General features: G+C 46.5%; 1 protein-coding gene across 1 annotated transcript in view; it reads left to right on the top strand.

Annotated features, from left to right (window-relative positions):
• Positions 1-14,289, top strand: part of MTR (5-methyltetrahydrofolate-homocysteine methyltransferase) — a 456,618-nt gene that overhangs the window by 94,290 nt on the left and 348,039 nt on the right. The gene's annotated exons all lie outside the window — the stretch shown is intronic.

Raw genomic sequence — 14,289 nt, 5'->3', positions numbered from 1 at the left:
AAAAAGTGCAATAGAACCAGTTCCCCTGCACCAACAAAGCAAAGGAGTTTACTCCCTGTATTTTCTCATACCAAAAAAGGACGGCTCTCTTAGGCCTATTCTAGACCTCAGACCCCTAAACCTATACATACACTCAGACCATTTCCATATGGTCACACTCCAGCAGGTCCTTCCTCTGCTTTCACAGGGCGACTTCCTTGCTACCCTAGACCTCAAGGATGCCTATTTCCACATTCCCATTCACAACGCTCACAGGAAATATCTCAGATTCGTAGTGGACTGTCAGCACTATCAATTCAAAGTACTCCCATTCGGAAGCACCACGAGTGTTTACCAAGTGCCTAGCGGTGGTGGCAGCACACCTAAGAAGACAGCACATACACGTCTTCCCATATCTGGACGACTGACTCATAAAAGCCAGCTCATACAATCAGTGTGTACAACACACTCACGCCACTATTCAACAACTTCACCACCTGGGGTTCACAGTAAACCACGCCAAGTCCCATCTGCAACCGTCCCACACACAACAATACCTCGTTGCCACAATAGACACCTCAAGGGCGCTAGCCTATCCCAGTCCCGCCAGGATAGCAAGCATCCAAACTCTTCTCACTAAATTCCAACCGCAACACTCTCTTCCAGCTTGAGTGTTCATGCAACTCATAGGGATGATGGCCTCTTGCATATTCATAGTGCCTCTGTAACGTTGACCATTAGACTTTACTGTACTTCTGTTACTTCACATTCACAGCAAGCCACCTGCATTCAATCGCTTAGCTCTTCCCCTCGAGTGCTACTGTGCCTAGTAGCTGAACCGTATGTAATCCAGACAACCGTGGCAATGATTGGCCCCAATACAATGAGTCGTACACGGTCTTATGTCATTCTGATGTGACTGATAGAACTCAGTGTATCGGAGAGGCCTATCGAACGTTTACTGGTAATGCACCCCCGCCGGCCGACAATGCAGGCCGATCATATCCAGAGCGCCAAATTACCAGGAACCTCAGGGACTGCCTCACACCCCCGCCGGCCGACAATGCAGGCCGATCAGATCCAATGTACTACGAGAGTACGAACCAAGACTAACGCCAGCCTCCGCACGAGCAGCCGCTCACCAACGGAGGTTGGCAACAAGACAAGAGCACGTAGTGGTGCAAGCACCTTTACCGGACCAGGAGTACGTGGACTGTGACCTGCATCGGACACAAGCACTTCTGAGCAGAGAATTTCCGACAACGTTCGGGAGCCGACTTCCTGCTTTATGCGTCTTCTCGCGACGTCTCGCGTGACGCGCTAGGCCTTCTGGGAGGTGTAGTTCCTGGCTACGCGGCGAACGGTCGGCACCGTTTCTCCGTGTGCGCTCGCCAAGAAAACCATGACAGCCTCATGCAAGACTCCAGATGCGTCCTCTCCAAGAGTGCTTAGCACACCAATGGAACCAGGCTCAAGGTCATTTAACAGATCTGGTGTTGGTAGATGGTCGTACTCATCGCTCTCTGCAGTGGTGGAACACCAAAAACCTTTCCGAAGGGCGACCGTTCCTAGAGCCGATTCCTCAAATAGTTATGACGACGGATGCATCGCTCTCCGGCTGGGGAGCTCACCTACTACATCACACCATCTAGGGCAGGTGGACACCTTAACAAAAGTTACTCCACATCAACCACCTGGAGTTACTAGCCATATTCCTAGCCTTAAAAGCATTTAAAAAACACATATCAGGCAAGGCTGTCTTAGTCTGCACGGACAACATGACAGCCATGTACTACATACAAAAACAAGGCGGGACACACTCTCTGCAGCTCTCTCAGCTAGCACAGAACATATGGAGGTGGGCTATACCTCAGAAAATTTTTTTCCTAGCCCAACATGTCCCAGGAGTCCAAAACACCATAGCCGATCTTTTGAGCCGTCAAACACAACAGATCCACGGGTGGGAGCTTCATCCGCAAGTTCTTCAACCGTTTTTTCAAATGTGGGGGCAACCACAGATCGACCTCTTCGCCACCCAAGAAAACACCAAATGCCCCAGCTTTGCCGCCAGATATCCTCACCCATTGTCCAAAGGCAATGCGATATGGATGAACTGGTTAGGCAGATTTGTGTACGCTTTTCCGCCTCTCCCACTCATTCCACTAGTGGTGTGCAAACTACAGCTACATTGCTTAACGCTCATCCTAGTTGCTCCAACTTGGGCCAGACAACCGTGGTACACCACATTGCTGGAAATCTCCGTAGTTCCACACCAGAAGTTACACCTCTCTCCACGCCTCTTAACCCAGAACCATGGAGAGATCCAAAACCCGGACCCAGCTCAACCCAACCTGGCGATCTGGCTCCTGAGGTCCTAGAATTCAGTTACCTTAACCGTACCCCTGACTGTATGAACGTCATTAAAGAAGCTAGACGGCCTACCACTAGAGCATGCTATGCAGCCAAGTGGAAACGTTTTCTAATATATTGTCATAACAACAACACCAATCCCCTAGATGTGTCTATCCAACACATCATAGGCTACTTACTAAACCTCCAAAGATGCAACTTAGCCTACACGTCTATTAGACTGCATCTTGCTGCCATAGCAGCATATCTACAAAATAGACATCTATCACTTTTCAGAGTACCTGCCATAAAAGCCTTTATGGAGGGCCTCAAAAGAATAATTCCCCCCAGAGTACCACCTTCACCTGTGTGGAATTTAAACATCGTTCTCACAAGACTAATGGGGCCTCCATTTGAACCTCTACATAAATGTGAGCTACAATTCTTAACATGGAAAACTGCTTTTCTAGTAGCCATTACTTCTCTACGAAGAGTTAGCGAGCTACAAGCACTAACCATTCAGGAACCCTTTCTGCAGATGCATAATAATAAAGTTGTTCTCCGAACTAATCCTAAATTCCTCCCTAAAGTCATTTCTCCCTTCCACCTCAATCAATCTGTGGAGCTGCCTGTATTCTTCTCGCAGCCACAAACAAGAAAGAGCTCTTCACACCTTAGATGTCAAAAGAGCACTGCTTTACCACATTGAGAGAACGCAACCTTTTCGTAAGACCAAACAACTATTCGTGTCTTTCTCACCACCACACAAGGGCAACCCCATATCCAAATCTGGGATAGCTAGGTGGATTGTCAAATGCATACAAATTTGCTACCACAAAGCAAAACGTACATTATCTGTTCCTCCTAAAGCCCACTCTACACGAAAGATAGGGGTTTCAATGGCATTTTTAGGGAACATTCCCTTAGATTATATCTGCAGAGCAGCTACATGGTCTACACCGCACATATTCACAAAACACTATTGTGTAGATGTGCAAACTAAACAACAGGCTAGTGTGGGCCAAGCTGTCTCAAAACACTATTTCAAACTACTGCAACGGATACTGGTGGTCGCCGCTAGGAGGAGATACTGCTATACAATCTATGCATAGTGTGTAATCTGCAGCTCATATGCCACGAACGGAATATGCTACTTACCAGTATGCATCTGTTCTTGGCATGTAGAGCTGCAGATCTACACACGCCTGCCCGCCTCCCCGGCTACCTTTATCTGCTCCAGTATTATCTTATTTAGATATAGCATACATGGGCATCTTTCCTGTTTCTTACAAAACTCCATCATTTCCCTGATGGCGAAAAACAATCTGAGGATGGAGCTGATGCCCATGCGAACTATGATCCAAAGGAGGAGTCATCTACCTCGTGACTTCCAAAGACTTTCCAAGACAAAAACAAGTGCAAACATCCGGGCCCAACACCAGATGGCGATCTATGCATAGTGTGTAGTTCTGCAGTTCTACATGCCAAGAACAGATGCATACTGGTAAGTAGCATATTCCTTCTCAGGCTTGAACAGGAGGCCAGGCTGGCAAAGATAGACCTGAATAAAATATCCGACTATGCTATAATGATTGTGTATTTGAACTTTAAGGCATCTGCACCCAGAGATAGGAAATAGAGGCTCTGTAAATATCTTTTTAATGAGTCAGCCAATAGAGAGGATATTATGGATGATATAAAGACCAATTTGGTGTATGATAATACCCAGGACACTAGACTGACTGTAGTGTGGGGCACCATGAAGTCTGGCACTGAGAGGTTGACCTATTTCTCTATCTTCAGCAGCAGCATAGAGGTGAAGATTCTTGGTAAGAGTAAGACTTGAGAAAAGACTGGTCAGGCCAGAGGTGGATCTTTTGACCACAGAAGAGACCTAGAGAGCCTTTTGTCCCATTATTGGGCTTAATGAATTTCTAAATTCTCTAATGGGAAGTCAGAGACTAGTGCAGTCTGGCAGCAGAAATCAATTTCCGAGTTAGCCTCAAGGGGAAGGAAAGCAGGTGCCTATCCTCATGTTAAAGTCCCAGTGTAGAGATCTGGCGGTGACCTGGTGAGGACAAACCAGCAAATAAGTGGAATCATCCAGAAAAGCAGGATCAGCGGAGCCCCACAAATATGATCCACAGCAGGAGCAGTCTGAAGAAAACAAGGTGGGAAAGGAGCTATGATATTGTGGCCACAGCACATGGCGTGGAGGCTTCCCGGGTTCACTTGGTGCAGTGAGAAGAGTCTGCTTTGGGTGTTGGTGTGTGACATGGTCCAAGGGGTTAGAACTCTTCTAGGCAACAGTAAGAAAGTGCCCTCTTTTTGCATGGTTGCCCCGACTTTTTGCAAAACTGCTGATGTACTTTGACTGAGTGTGTGCTGGGTTCATGCCAAACCAGGACCTATGTTCTTTCCCTAAAACTACATTAAGACAAAACCCTATTGGCACTCTTTGGCCACATGCCAGTCCCTTGTAAATGGTACCATATGTACCAAGGGCACTGTGGCCAGGAAAGGCCTCTTACGGCTGCAGCACTTATTGTGCCACCCTTAGAGGCCCTGTACCTTTACACTCACACACTGCCATTGCAGGCTGCGTGTTTTGTTGCAGAACAAAGTGAAGAGTCGTCATGGCACACATCCTTGTGTGTATAAAGATGGGTAGGCAGTTCCTAAGGGTGAGGAGACATATAAGGTCAGCGAGTTCTAGGTCCGATATGTAGGTTCAATAAGTGAATCCTATTATTCAAAGTGAGAGGGGGAGACCCCTCTTCGGAACTGGAGCCCTCACACACCCAGCAAGCTCGGTGTCATGCTTCATCATCTGGGCTTGTTCCTCATCGGGCCGGCACTGCAATGCATGACGGGCTGCCATAAATGGGGCTCTTTGTCAGAGATCTTTTGTCCCTGCCGTTTGGTGCAGTGGGGGTGAGGGGCCCAGTAGTGTAGATGTAGTGTAAGTGAATTAAAACAGGTCAATTATTCCTTGAATTGTATTTATTCTGGTAGGTAAATTGCCTGATTAAAAGTCAATAGAGTGTCGTAAAGCTAGGGGTTAAGTGCCTAGATGCCTACGTCCTACTCTCATTCGGTCGACATGTTTCTTGCCTTGGTTGTCAGTAAGATCATGGGCAATTCGTCAGGACCAGGGTATCAAATGCTATCTACACAAAATGAGAGGGGAAAACCTACCTCCCACATCGTAATACAGTGGGCAATGTCCCACTGATGTCACGGAACCTAAGGGCCTAAATAGTACGGCCTCATCAATTTCCAGCGGAATAAAAGGGACACCAACAGTTAGTGTCCAGAAATCCATAGATTGTGTGCAGGCTCACCTACCCTCGCCTCCGGAATCGGGTGGACACATCCTTGTGTGCCACGCCTACAACCCACTGCCCTGGCATAGGTCAGCCACCCCTCTAGCTGGGTGCACTATACCAGTGGTGCGGGTACAGGTGCATGAGCCCTGTACCCCTACAGTGTCTAAGCCAATTTTTAGACAGTGTAAGTGCTGTAATGGCTTTAAGAGTATATGGTGCTGGGAGTTTGTCATTACGAACTCCACCGCACCATAATGGCTTTACTGAAAACTGGGTAGTTTGGTATCAAACTTCTCAGCACATTAAACACACACTGATGCCAGTGTAGGATTTAATGAAAAATGCACTTAGAGGACATCTTAGAGATGCCCCCCGAAAAACGACCTGAGTCTAGTGTCCTGGCTGAGTGGCTGCTCGCGAACTGCCACCACCAGACATGAGTCTGGACCCCTGGGTCGGGAGCCTGCCGCTCTCAGGATCCTGAAACAATGCACATCCTGGGACGAGGTGCCAAACCTCCCCACCCCCCCCAGGATGAGCAGGGTCCATGAAGGGGAAGCTTCAAAGGCTTGCCGCCTTTGTGAGCTACCCCAGCCATTTGCTGCTTCCAACAACTGGCCCCAACCGGTTCTGACCCCACTTTGGGCTGGAGAGTCGGCAGCAAAACCTAGTGAAGAAGGGAGGTGTGCCCACCTTTGCCAACCCCACCCCTCAGGTGGGGGAGGCAAGGTGAAGCACAACTCTCTCCCCACCATCTTGCAGATGGGGGACCCAGCCAACCAGAGAGAGGCATATGCACCCCCCCATTGGTACTGACCTTTACTTACCTGTAACACCCCTAAAGCTAGTATTTAGGGGCAACCCTGAACCTTGCCTCCTCAGACAAGAACCGACAAGAAGAAGACTGAAGAAGCCGTGCTGAACTAAGAAAAGGAGGACGCCCTCTGACTTGGCCCCAGCCCTACCGGCATGTCTGCACCTCGAACCTGCTACCGCCAAATCCTGGTGTGTCCTGCAGCCAGCATCCCGCAAGAACCCGAAGGACCTGCCCTGCCTTTCAAACCCAAGACCTTGTCCCCCTTGAGTGCCGGATTTGCTCACCAACAGACTCTGGCAATGGCCAAATCCACGAGTCTGAAACACTCTGCACCCGATGCCCATGGCCTGAGTTCGAGTGGTCCAACACCACGTGGAGATCTCCCCGGCGATCATGACCTGAGATTCTGGTGATCTCTGACCTGCCTAGAATTTCCTATTGGCACTTGCAGCCCCTTTCCTGAGAAACCGCCCGACCGCGACCTGAGCTGGTAAGAAAAAACGATGCCTAAAGACACCCCTGCACTCGACGACCCATGGCCTTGGGTGGCCCAACCGACGATGTCCCAGCATCCCAACTTACCTCTCAAACCAGTGGTTGCCTACAGAATATCTTTGTCCCCGAGCTTGCAGTCTTTGTTGCAACCGGAGAATTCCCATTGAAAATAACTGGGCACCCGATGCCAAAACAGCACCCTGCGCCCAGCCGCCCCTGCACCGCTGCAGGTGCACTTTGGGTGCTAACTCGGATCCCCCTTTGCCCTGAGCCTAACACCAGGAGCTTTGCTCCCACAACCTTGTGGCCTGCTCATGAGCAGCCACCAACCAGAGGCACCCAATCCCCTATTGGATAACATTGGGCCTCAGCACTTGGCACCCGGCCGCCCTAGTGCCGCTGAGGGTGCTTTAAGAGTGCATCCTTGACTATGGGGGAACCCTGGTTCTAACCCCAAAAAACCAATTCCCAAATCAAAGTACTTACCTTGAAACCGATAACCTTAGTTCCTCCCTCAGGGCTGCATTGACTGCTTTCTTGTGAAAATGTTTGTGTGGAGTGGGTTTTGTATGAGAACTTGAAAAACTGTAAATATCTAAAAACTGCTTTACTTACCTTTTCTCTCATAAATGTCCCAGTGTGATATCTAGGCATATCACACTGAGTAGAAAAAGTAATCCATAAAGTAATCTAAAAGTAATTTCCACTGTATTCAAAGTATTTACAAACGTGTAACAAAGTCATTTTTATTCAGCTTGCTTGTATTGTTCAACCTACCTTGAAAAGTACAATTTACACTTACCTGTGCCAAGCTTGCTTGGTTCTAGAAAATAAATATAACTAAATGAGTTCAGTCTTTGAGTGTGTGACATCATTTCTTGCCTGAGTGTGTACAACAAATGCTTAACACTACCCTCTGATAAAGCCTTACTGCTCGCCCACACTACCACAAATGGAAAGTAAGGTGCTATCTACATTTACCTCTGCCTGTCTTTGGGGTTCCACTGGACTCAGTGCACACTTATACCTCATTTTGGTTTAAGTATACACAGAGCCAGCTTCCTACAGTGACCGTGCATTGAACATGTCAATCATGGGCATGCAAGAAGGGAATTACCTGGCGACAAAGAGGCCTGATAGTCACCAGCTGCTTCTCGAGGGGAATTGTTAAGTGGAGTCCGGCTAACTGAAATTGCAGTGGTTCCTGCTGGGCCCGAATACTGTTGATGTTGCTTAATTTGAATGTCCCAAAGATGCTGGGGCATCTTCTTATTCCCCAGAGCAAAAACCACATAGGACACACATAGCTGAGCTTCAGTAAAACGCAGAGGGCCCAGTTGTGAACACAGTGTGAGGCCTCGCACAACCTCTATGTAGGATGTAGCAAAGGAAAAATGATGCACCTCCCACAAATATCACATGGCAGAACTTATGGGCAGCTGATGATCACACCATAAACAGAGGAGAGAAGGGGACAGTTACACTGCTGTAGACACGGGATCCAAGTTGGGAAGACTAAACCATGTTACCAGGTGCGAATAGGAGCTCTAGGTTTAACAAATTGTTTGAATTTACAAGATGACCCTTCCCCCTCCAGAAATAACGAGGAGGCAAGCATTAAAAGACTTGCTTTGCATCCCAAGAGGAACTATCGAGGTTGAGCGAGGCAAACTGGGGGTCGTGAACTGGACACAACAGACCTACAAGATATGTTGCAATAAAATTTGAAGTGGAGCTCCCCTCATGCTTCTAATGGCCAGCCATTAACTGGGAGGACAGCCAGAACTGGATCTGATAGACTACTGGAGGTGATCTGAGGGGCGTGGGTTGGGGGGGGACTACTGGGCAGCCCTGAGAGAGTGGTACCCTGCCAGGTCTTTGGCATCTAACAAGGTATTGGTGTTAAGTGCACACTGAGGTGCAGTGGCTACCTCAAAAGGAGGAACGAGGGACTCCATTGTAAAAAAAAATTCATAGAGCAGAGAACAAGCCAAAGCAAGACTGGGAGACTGCGAGGCATAGAGAAAAAATTCAAAGGAGTGCCCACATTGGCATACTATGAAAAGATTACCAGAAGCTTTATGAAAGAGTTTTCTTCCTGGACATTAGGACAAAAATAGGTGCGATCAGAGAGAAGCTGAAACTAAACTTTAAAGAAGTCAAAAGATATATCTCGGAGCTAGGGTGTAAAGTGCCGTCCATAAAAAAATGCTGGATGAGGAAGCCTTAAACCAGGAGAAATATATGGTCCAACGTCTACTCCAGAAAGAATAAAATCTGTTGTTCCAAGAAAAGCACGAACATTTAAAAGCTTTCTGATGTTGGTATTAAATATGAATCCACAAAAAATATGCAAATCAAGGGTGCTCCCAAGAAGAAGGCAAGGTTGTCAACCTTTTCATACAAAAGATACTAGAAGCCATCTGGAATGTCTGAGTGGTGAGCCCATTCATCTAGACAGGGCACACAGAGGGACACTGGAACCATTTAAGACCACAACCCCTTTTGAAACCATGTCATGCATTCACCACTTTGGGGACAAGGAACAAAATATTCAATGTATACCTTCTTCTAAAGCATTTGCATGTAATGGCATTTTCAGTACAATTTTGAAGATCTGCCCCTAATAACATTGCAGACGTGTAGAATCTTCCTTCTAGTGAATGATTTCTTTAAGAAACAGCGGATAAAAGACTGATGGGGTTATCTATTCTGACTCATCTTCAAATGCCAAAATTGTCTATGAACGATAAAATCGCACATGGATACCTACAAGATACTGGGGTTTGAGTTGGCGGAGGGGATGCACAGTGTGCACACCACTACATTAGATTTGTCAACAAGGAGAGGAGGAAAGGAGTTGGCCTAACGACTAGGGCGGTCGACTTCGAATCTGGGGAACCGGGTTCGAGTCTGGGCAATGATGCTGAACATCCTGTGATTCTGGGCAAATCACTTTATCTTCCAGTGCCTAACAAAAAAGGAATGTGTCCTCATGTAACGCAACTGGTGCCATGTAAAGCGCTCTGATACCCGATACCTTCGGGTCAAGTTCGCGCTGTATAAAGATCTGTTAAAAAAAAAAAAAAGGCCCCTCCAAATGACAGAGAGAGAGCCGGGAACTGCAAAACAAACTTTGAATTAATGAGACAAGCATGGCAGAGCACAAGGAGGTTAGCAAGCTACTGCAGTAAGTTAGCTCTGCTAGACCGGTGACCCCTATAGGATTGGAAAACAAGAAATTACAGTGTGAGTGCACAAGGCTTTCTAGCAAAGAACATGGTCAACTCATCACCTGCTGGGTTGTAAGAAATTGGATTGATGGTTAATGGGGATGAAACCCTACTCGAGCAGAAACCACAATCCTTGTCAGGGTGAAGCCACAGCAAACTTCAAATTGACCTGTGCTCAGTCCCCTGTTAATCAGTCAGGCTTAACTTAGAGGCAATGTTTAAAGTATTTATGGAACACTTCAAACAGTAACACAGTGAAAACACAGCACAAAAGGTTCCCACACCAGATGTAGAAAAATAGATTCATTTTTAATAAGTAAAACAAGACCAAACAACAAAAAAGCAATTTTAAAGTTTTCAGTGAAAATAGCACCAAAATGTGCAAAACATTAGCTGTGGATATCTGGTCACGTCAGACTGGGACAAAGTCACAAGTTCAGGCTGACTGCAATAGAACGCAGGCCAGCTACAAGGACCCAGTTAGGCCCACTGAACAAGAGTACCTTAAATCCTTGTTACATAGCGTTTAGAAGTCCTGCCCCGAGGATGCTTTGCACAGCCGAGGCAATGCATCGATTTAGAGAAGCTGCAATGCAAGGTCCCGAGTCATCATTGAGGATCCTGTCAACGAGGGCTTGCACTGCAAAGTCCGGCATTGAGGGTGCATCATGCATCGAGGTGATGCATCAGTTCCAAGAAGCTGTCAGACTGTGATGTGGGAACCTGCGTCGTTATCGAGGGTGCCGTTGATGTGTGATTTGCAGTGCGAGGGCATGTGTCGGGAAAGCGATGCACAGGCAGCAGTTCCAATGCATGCTGCAAAATTGATGTGGAGTCCTTGCACTGAGAGAATCCTAGCCGCAGTTGCGATGTGTAATGTTGTGCTCTGGATTGCACCACGCAGCAGAGGAAATGTGTTGGTTCTGCTGGGTCCAAAGATGGGCAGGAAGAGCACATTCAGGTCCACTTCCAGTGGTCCGGGGACTGGGGTGGCACCACTTGGCAACGTAGGACTCTCAGATGGCAGAGTTCAGGTGCTGGGTTCATGGTTGTTGGAATCTTCTATCTCTGAGACTCTAGTCATCAGTTCCGCCAACTAGCCCTTAGAGTCACTCTGGGGTCCAGGGTTCAACAGATGCAGGTCCGGTCTAGAAGTCCTTCAGAGCAACAATCCAGCAGTCATAGTCCTTCCTGACAAAGTATCCATAGGTCCAGAAGTGTACTGAAGAGTTGTTGTCCGAGGCCCAGTATTTATACCTGGGCCTTCCTTTGAAGTGGGAGAAGCTTCTAGTTTCCCTTTGAAGTCCCCAGTCTTTCTACCTTCCCTGCCCTGACTCCAGACTAACTACAGGGGATATTTCGCCCTTTGTGTGGAGGTAGGACACATCCTATTAAAGTGTATGTAGGGCTGTGCCCAGCTCCGCCCTCCCATCCTGCCAGTGATGGCCCATCCAGGGACACCTACGTTTTCTATTGTGTTTGGCTGTCTAGGAGGAATACCCAAACACCAACGGCCAGTTACACCCAGTCATTAGAACCACAGACAGGCACTAAATGGCTAAGGCAGGAAAATTCCAACTTACTAAAAGTGGCATTTTCAAAGTTGTAGTTTAAAATCAGACTTTACCATATGAGAGATATTACAATTCCAAAGACACCAAACACAAACTGGTTACCTGCTCCCTATTTGGAAGTTGCAGTTAAAGGTAATAAGGGAGGCCCAGTGTTATCCTATGGGAGAGGTAGGCCTTGCAGTTGTGAAAAACAAATGTAAGAGTTTTTCACTACCAGGACATGTAACACTTGAAAGTACAAGTCCAACATTTTAAATACATTGCACTATGCCCTCTGGCCTGTCCAGGTCCTACCATAGGGAGATGTATATGTATTAATAAGAAAGGTTTTGGCCTGGCAAAAGCTTTAATTTGCCAGCTCAAAATGGCAGTTTAAAACTGCACACACAGGGTGCAGTGGCAGACATGAGACATGTTTAATGGGCTACTTAAATGGGTGGCACAATCAGTGCTGCAGGTCCACTAGTAGCATTTACTTTACAGGCCCTGAACACATGTAGTACCACTTTATTAGGGACTTAAAAGTAAATTAAATATGCCAATTGGGGATAAGCCATTGTTACCACATTTCAAGGAGTGGGCACATGCACATTAGCACAAGTTAGCAGTGGTAAGAGTCCTAAAGCCATTAAAAACGAGGTTGGAAAATAGTAGGGATTAAGGCAAAGAGTTTGGACGTAGACCGCCCTAAGGCTGACGGGTCCAACAGAGCGCCTCTGGCAAACTGGGCCAAGGGGACTTGTAACGTCTGCTATGGTTGGAAGCTGGAGCTGCACCGTTCAGTTTGCACAAACGTTATGCCAGGATTGGCTATCTGATGGTAGATAGACTGCTTCCCATGGGTTGCTCGTTCTTTTAGTGTATGCTATAGGAATTTGACTTGGGCGAAGGGTCTGTGGGTCTGATTAAGTCAAGTTGTGCAGCTCCATAAGCAAAGTTGGTAGTCAAAGAGGTTTATTCTTCAGGGCTATGCCTGGGTAGAGAAACGAGAAAACGCTTTCACTTTCCTAGCTATTTTGTGCAGCAGCAGTGGAACACCTGGCTCCTAGGATTCGAGACAATGTGAGAATTAAGGGTATCGACAAGATTTTGATCTTTGCTGACAAAGCAGTTCTCTCCCTTACTGAGCCAGAGCTCTCTCGAGATTGTTCAAATTTGAGGGAATACACTGCAGTAAGAGTCTTTAGGGTTAACAACAAGATTGCATTGTTATCACTGAGCTGGGTCCTGAGGAGATCGTGATGATATGTGCAATTTGCTTCAGAATATTGGAGAAATGTATCACGTATTCGGGCTTCCACAGCTCCCCAGAGTTGGGAGAACTGCATGGAGCAAATATCATTCAACTGCTGCAGGACATATTGTCAGACTTTGGGTGATGACAAACTGGTGGGCCGCACCTCAGTGTTTCCAACTTTATGTTTACATAGCACTATCAATTACAGTTAATGAGAGTGTCCTGGATGTGCAGCAAGGTAATCTATTTATGTATGTCTGGCATAGTAAACCTCCAAGATTGTTGGAATTTTCCCTTAAAGCTCACAGGGCTAAAGGGGGTCTGGGATTTTTTGTAATATTAGTCCTAGGTGAGTGGGTGCAGAGACTGTGATAAACAGTGTAGTTTTATGGATCTTGCAAAACTCTGTAAGGAGTGGTATGCTTGCTAAAGAGGGACAGATTAGCCAATCTCTACTATAGCCAAGTGACTAGTATGTTTAATGAGACTGTGATAACATCTTTCACAGTCTTTGAGTCCTAATTCCCCTTCTGGGTTTAAGCATTGCAGCCACAAGTAAAAAACACTTTTAAGTCGTTTGTTACTACATTTTCCGTTCGAAACGGTTTGGTCTCGGCACTGTATAAAATTTTGATTGCACATCACCTTTCGATGGAAGCTCTGATAAAATATTAGTAAGAACTAGGGGTGTGCGAAATTCACATATCTTGCTTATTCGTAATTATGTGAAATCTTGGGAAAATGATACTTAATGATGTGAAATGCAATTTTTTATTTAGCTCTATGTTTTTGCTCGAAATGCGTCCTTGCATCAATTTTTTACACAAGCACGCATTTTGCAGTAAAATAATAGCACAAAAAACAAAAGTGGCGTGAGCAACAGTGGCTTGCGTTCTGGCCATTTGCATTATTCTGTAATGTTTGTAGTAAAGTTTTTCTACAAAGACATGTGATCACTTGGTGGAATGTTCGGAATTACGCATAACACAAAATGTCCAAATTTACATGAACTACTCGTAATTTATATTTTCCCCGGGCCTAACAAGAATAGCTGAGCCATTCATCATCGATATCTTGTTTGCAAGGTTATGTCAGAGTGATATCAGAGTGATATCTGGTGAGGATAAATTAAGGAGAATGTTACAGGACATGGATGCTTGAGCTGTGGAGGCACTGGGGGAAGGATGTCTTTCTTACTAAGGTGGAAGCGCATTGACATTTCCAGCCTGAGAGATCAATGGGGATGGAGTTAGTGATAGGAACGGTCTGGGGATTT

Source organism: Triturus cristatus, chromosome 6 (assembly GCF_964204655.1).
Source record: "Triturus cristatus chromosome 6, aTriCri1.1, whole genome shotgun sequence".
NCBI lineage: Eukaryota > Metazoa > Chordata > Amphibia > Caudata > Salamandridae > Triturus > Triturus cristatus.
Note: the sequence above shows the minus strand (reverse complement) of the source record. Positions and strands in the feature narration are given on the sequence as shown.